This window comes from Arachis ipaensis, chromosome B7, assembly GCF_059453495.1.
Source record: "Arachis ipaensis isolate K30076 ecotype BB chromosome B7, ASM5945349v1, whole genome shotgun sequence".
In the NCBI taxonomy this organism is placed as follows: Eukaryota; Viridiplantae; Streptophyta; class Magnoliopsida; order Fabales; family Fabaceae; genus Arachis; species Arachis ipaensis.
Window position 1 is genome coordinate 82,827,176 of NC_142442.1, and position 7,631 is coordinate 82,834,806.

Below are 7,631 nucleotides of genomic sequence, written 5' to 3' on the forward strand. Positions count from 1 at the left end.
GTGTGGCGGTTCCACTTCTTGATTCTGTCATTGCTTGCGTCACCAAAACCTTTCTCTCGTTTTTTCCCTACCATTTTATTTTCTAGTAATATTTTTTTTTATGTCAAAGATCAAAGTGTCGGCTTAGTATTTTTCTATTTGGAGGGGGGGACATGGTTGACCGTCGTTGTGTGCTTCTGGTCTTGTGCATGCATGAGACTTGAGACACCATAACCATGAAAAATGGTAGTTACACTCATCCTTTATCAAATGTTCTAACGGATCATCATAATCCTATGCTTTAACGCCCAAAAAATTATTCATAATTCTGTAATTTTAATATCAAAATGTAAATGTACTAATAAATTATTTATGGAAAATTCTAAAAGCCAGCAACTTTGTTAAATTCTGACCAACATGTAACCAGAAAAAAAAATGAGTCATTGGATGAAATGTTATACCAATCTCATACTATTAAAACCATCATTGATAGCTATTTGATTGCTACAAATCACAAAAGTTGCTGGCTCCTTAACATTCCTTATTATTTATTATAGTTTTAAACTATGATGATCTCTTTTTTTTTTTTTACTAAAAATAGGAGATTCGAACCCACAACCTCTTAATTGAGTATAGAAAGACTATGTCATTTGAACTATAATTCATTGGCTATAATGATCTCCTTTTGCGGTTAAACTTTTGTTAGATTTTAATCATTTTTTAATACTATACTAGGTATCCCCCTTTGATATCTATAGTCAAGCTCATTCAAAAGCATACTAGCTAGTCATGGAAGAAGAAAAAAAATTTTTTGGTTGATTCAATAACTTTTTCCTTTAAAAACAATTAGCTAAAATTTTTTTACTGAAAGCTATAGATTTGATTGTAAAATTCAGATATAGGGTGACATACAGTAGTGATTGGGATTAAATGTGAGTAATATTAAAAAATAAGAAGTGCCATGTTTAATTAAAAGTGTGTGTATTATAATGTTTACAGTATAATCATCAAATATTTACAGCTTAAAAATATACGTTATTAACTAGTACAATTATCAAGTATACAACAAAAATTAAGTTTATAAAAGAATTGATATTTTTTTAATAAAACAGTTATAATATATATGAAATATTTTATTCAATCAGAAGTGATTAGTTTAAAATAATTTCATTTGTGTGACAATATATAATTTAAAATTTTTGTATAAATTTATTTTTATAATTTTGCCATGTATATATGTTGGGGTGGGAGGGGTTAAAACCTGGATAAATTACAAAAATTATACTTAATTTATTTTGATATTAACAAAAATATTTTTAAATTTTATTATCAATAAAAATTATTTTTAAATTACCTAAAAACGTAACAAAATTTTTTTGACCTTTTTGTTATTTTTTATTTTAAAAAAAAAATATATTTTATTAAATTTGATAAATAAAATATAAAATGCATGTAAGAAGTCTCAGAACAAAAACGATGAAAATGTTTCTTTCGGTACACTTTTAAACGGTGAAAACTCAGGTGAAGTCGATTTTAAATGAAGTTAATATCTAAAAGCCGTTAGATGATTTGACTGATTTCACTAACGGCTCTTAGGTATCAATTTCACTTAAAATCGACTTCACCTGAATTTTCACCCTTTTAAATTATATAAAAATATTTGAATAACAAAATTTAAAAATATTTTTGTTAACAAAAAGTTTAGCCAGCAAAGTAAAGACGAGGTTGAGGCTCTGAGGTTGGGATTTGGGAAGGTGGATTCAACACTGCGTTTAATTGTTGGTCAACTACTTTGACTCCTACCTATGTAAGCCTATGACGTCATCCTTAAGCTCATGAGCTGTATTTTGGAGTTTATTTCAGCTGTGACCCGCCAACCCCTTTCGCATTCTCTGAGTTTTGGAAAAAAAAATTATAAATGTGTAATATGCTAAATCAGTTTTCACCGAATTTTTAATAGAACAATTTAAATTTTAACAAATTTTAATCAATAAAATAATTTTTACTTTTTTTTATGAAACTTTACTTAAAATTTAAATAAATTAATTTATGTCAGTATTTTATAAAACATAAATAAGTTTTTTTTAAAAAATAAATTGATTTTTTATATAAACAAATAATTTAAAATGAGAATTAATTTATCTAATTAAAATAAAAATATTTTAATAATTAAATTTTATTAATAATTAAATTATCGGATTAAAAAATTATTAGGGACTCTGTGTGTATATAATTCTAGTAACATTTACACTGGTACCCAAACCTTATACTAGGGTAGTATAATTTAATATAAAAAAACATTCTCTAAAATAAAGAGCATGAATAAAATAATAAAATAATAATTTAATTATAATTGAATTTATATAGTTATATATAAATTTTACTATTTTAATTTAAAAATAAAAAGATTAATATTTTCTCATCACTTTCACTTTAGTATAGTTTACTCATTTTTTTTAGTTATTTTTAAATAGTATCTTATTCTTATTTAAAATAAATCTATATTTTATTTTTATTATAAAAAAGAATTAATTATATACTATTTATTTGTTCTAATATTTTATCTGACTTTGTTTAGATACGAAATTATTAAGAAATTTAAAATTAAAATGATTTTATTAATGAAGAGAGAGAATAATAACCAACATTGCCATAAATTTCAAATCTGTTTCTTTTTTCTGTCTTGTTGAACGTGAAAACGGTATAACCTCTATGAGCTTTTTTGTTTGTTATATATATGTGCAGATGTTCTATCTTTGTGGTTAATAACTTAATATTTAACACAGTATACCCAGATATTCGCGGATTGGATTAAATATGATTAAATTTTCAATTTAATTTTCACTAAATTCATCGAATTAAATTTTATATTTATACTTTTCATATTTAAATTCGATTTAATTTGTATATTTGTAAATTGAATTAGATATCAAATATATTTTATAAAATAAAAAATATATTAAAAAGGCTAGAGTTTGGAGATTGGAGATACAGTAATCAGGAATATCGCATTTTTGTTTTAGTAGTGGTGGCAATTTTTAAAAGAGGATTGTCTATTGTGAAAAAAAATTGTTTGTTCTTGTAACAATATGAATCTCAATGTGATGTTACTAAATTAAATTGTACCAATAAAGGAACCCGTAAAAAGACATTTGTCAGTTGAATATAAAAGAACAACATGTGAAAAAAAATATTAATAGGATGGCGATAAAAGTAGGGAATGAAAGAATTCTTTTTTGGGAAGATAACTGGGTTCAACGTGATTTTTTGTAAGCGAATTTTTCAAGACTCTATTCTATTTCAAACCAACAAATTAAAGATTTGTGATAGGGAGCTGTGGATTTTGAGATGAGTTAGAGTGGATATGAATTTTTCATTGGAGAAGAGGGTTGTTCCAATGGGAGTTGAAACTTGTTCGTCATCTTCATGATAGATTAAGGCCAGTAAAACTATCAACTGAAATGGAGGATAAATTTGTCTGAAATTTTATAATAAATGTGTTTTTTCTACTAACTCTTTTGTGAGTTTAAATGATAAGTGTGGTGCACTTGGTTGAGGTGTTTTAATAGAGTTTGGACTATCCCTAAAACCATTAGGCAGCGTTTGGTGGAGAGACAGAAACGAAAAGACTGAGATTGAGAGACAGAGACTAAGAGACATAGATTAAAATAAATTTCAGTATTCTGTTTAGTGCAAAATAGGAGACAGAAATTGAAACAAGAATGAAACTCTAATTTAATTTGTACAAAAGGTAAAATTGGAATTAATTAATTGAAATGAGGGTATTTTAGGTATAAAATGTTATTAAAGTTTCAGTCTCAATCTCTAAAAATTTTAGTCCCTGTGTCCCCATTTTTTGGAGGTACTGAAATACTGAAATTTTGGAGAAAAAGACAAAAATTTTAATATCAGTCTCTGAACCAACAAACATGATACTGAGTCTCAGTCTCTCAGTCTCTGTCTTAGTACCTCAAAACAAACGTTACCTTAAATAATTGTTTAAAAGTTGGACTGGCATGCCTCATAGAAAAGAGGAGCAGAAGATGTAGCTGATTAGATTCTTTACAGTGATTTAGAACATATGGTAGGAACGCAATGACAGGATTTTCAATAATAAAAAAATAGGTGCCGAGTTTATACAAAGAAAGACGTTTTTGAACTACAAAGAGTGGGTTGGTATTGATCCTTTTGGTTGTTGATGGCAATGTTGGAGATGACAGAAAATTGACAACCTTTGTGTTGGGTTTGCCTCTTGTTGTGTTTGGTTTATTTGTTGCTCCACTTTAATGTGTTGAGCTTTCTTTATTTCAATATATATATTAAAAAAATTATTTTTATTAAAAAAAATCTAACAAAAACTTCTTAAATATATATTTTTACATTATTTTAAATATATATTTTTTAAATATTCCTAAACCAATTTTTTTTAAATAACAAAAAAATTAATATAACATATATAAATAATAATTATTACTTAAAATAAAACATACATGCAACTTATATATATTATATTTATTTAGAGTAGATTTGCAAATATACGAATATAGATATATTAGGCTGCGTTTGTTTACAAAGACAGGACAGTAGAACACTGAGACAGGAACACGAAAATACAAAATTGTGTTTGGTAGAAGAGACATGGATAGAGACAATGTGTCCAGAGACACTGAATTAGTATATTTTGTGTCCATCTTGACAGGAAAGATATGAAGACACTAACAATGAATACAACTTATTTTTTCTTTTTTTTTTTATTATTTTTGTTAATTTTTCATAATTATATGTTTTATTATTATATTTTTCATTTCAAATTTTTTGAATAAAAAAAATGAATAAATTAAATTTTCATAATTTATTTTATTTTATCATCAAATAAAATACAAGAACACAAAATTTTGTGTCTCTGTCCATCAGTGTCTTGTCTTATCCTGTTCTTAATGTCCTATTCTCGAAAATAAACACAATCTTATATACGATTCGATTCAATTAGAATGTGGATTGGATTCGATTAAATCATCTTGCGAATCGAATTATATTCACAAATTATATATCGGATACAAATAAATGTTACAAATTTGTAGATATAATCTAATTTATCAACATCTTAAGTCAAATAGTGAAATTAATGGTATTCGAGGGAGTGAGTTATAGATCAACTCCAAAAGTAAAATCACCTAATCTTTGTTGGTGATAGCTTGATTTTCGCCAATGCAACAAGACAAGATGGAGAATATTTGAGAAATTAAATAATATTGTACAAGGGTATGTATGAATTGAACGGTTTTCTGGGTAGAAAATAAACAGACAAATCCAGTCTATTTTTCAACACACACATGCAAATTAAACCAAACAACAAAAACTGATATATGAGGAATTCTCTTGGGTTCTATGAACAAACACTACATCGTGTTTAAAATTCACGATTTACATAATAAATTGAGGATAATCTTGTATTAAAATTGTTTCTAGAACATTTGTGTAGTTTTATTTCCCGAAATTTTTAATTACATAAATTACTATCCGAAAAACCACCCTTCCCTTTCAATTCGAAAGAATCACATACGGTTAATAAAAACATCCAATACATCAACTCATCATTAATACCGTACAAACCTTATCATAATTTTTATATTCATATTAATCATATATTATCATAAATCCGTATTAAATCTCGATATTAATAATTTGATATCATATTATTTTTCATCATAATATTAAAAGAATATTTAGTAGTATTTATGAACAGACAGAATTTCTCACATGGTGGCACCTCACGTGTACATGTAACATAGTACATTTAGTTTTGGTCATTCAATATTTTGGAGTAGTTAATTAGTTCGTGTCCCGCAAGAAATTGACCAAAACCAAAGAATAATATAAAAGTCGAATATTCCCGTATTTGAATACTGCTGCTTTTACTAGCATCTTATAACTGCCATTAATTAATTGTAATTTCGAATATGTACATTATTTATTTAATTTCTTGACCCTTCTATGTGTGGCCTTAATTCACTCGAGAAAAGTCAACATCGTGTTCCCCGTTATTATCAATTAGTCGAAGAGATTAATTTCTAATTTTCAACGCTATTATCCAATTTCTCTAATTAGTAATTACTTCTTTTTCTATACTACTTAATTTAGTTGATCGATCTATTTAGATAAACATCAATGTTATTCTTCGTTCTCTTAATTATTAGTTTAAACCACTCATTATTGTTCATCCTTTTGACATTTTGAAGCTTTTTAATTTATTATCGTTTGAAATTAGTTCACTAAGAAACGTGAAATTATCTATCCACGCTTGATAAGAAAATTGAAACCTCATCGAAGATCATGGATTATTATATTAAATTTTCGGGTAAAAATATAGTTTATGATCTCATATCCATTATTATAATTTACTAGCATCACTTAATTTGTTAGTTAAACTCTACCTATCTTACATTTGCAATACATAACCAGTCCCAAATCCGGATAAAAGAGAAAAAATTTGTGAGATCTTCGACAATCAATATAAAAACTTAGTCGAATTTTCATGATATGGATCAAATACGTTATTGCGCTAAAACTAGGTCGTTGTCCGGAAGCAACGTACTGTATGGCTCGCGTACAGTGTCAAATGAATAAGAGCCGCTGCATCGGTGTCCGGGTGTAATGTTAAATGAGTAAGGGTTCCTGTATTTTTGTGAATGGATAAGGGTAAATAAACTAGTTCACAAAGAAATAAGTAAAGGTCGGAGTGATAGAAGATTGAGATTTGAGACATGAAACATAAGCACTCTAACAGGAAAATTCATGGAGGTGGTGGATACCATGACAAGGAGGAAGATTAGCATCATGTGTCTATAAGAAACAAAATGGGTTGGTGCGAAGGCTAGGGAGTTGGATACTTCCGGATTCAAACTTTGGTATACAGAAAAGGTGAAAAATAGGAATGGGGTAGGTATTATCGTGGATAAGCAATGGAAGAAGGACGTAGTGAATGTCAAGCGGGTGGGAGATCGGATCATCTCTATCAAACTTGTGGTGGAATGAGGTACTTTTTACGTGATTAGCACCTATGCACCGCAAGTGGGTTCGGAAGAGCAACACAAGATAAAGTTTTGGGAGGATTTAGAGAGTTTGGTCCAAGACATACCTTCGGGAGATAAGATTTTCTTACTAGGATAAATGGCTATGTTGGAAGAGAAGTGACTGGGTATGGAAGTATTCACAAAGGCAATAGTTTTGGGGTAGCCAATACCGAAGGTAAAATATTTTGGATTTTTTCTCAACCTTTGATCTCCTCATCGCAAATACATGTTTAAAAAGAGAGACAAATATCTTATAACCTATAAGAGAGGCATGACAAGCTCTCAAATTGACTTCTTCTTGTTAAGGAGAGTCGACCGAAAATTTGGTATTAATTGTAAAATTATTCCGGGAGATAGTTTAACAACACAACATAAGATGGTCGTCATGAATTTTCGCGTTGAGTAAAAATTGAGGAAAAGAAATCATACGAAGAACCTAAGGACGAGGTGGTGGCGGATGAAAGGTGAGGGATAAAGAAGCTTCCTAAGACGGGTAGAAGAAGAGGCAAAGTGGGATGAGAATGGAAGCGCGGAGGAGATGTTGAGGAAAATGACAGAAGTTATTAGAAGAATAACAAA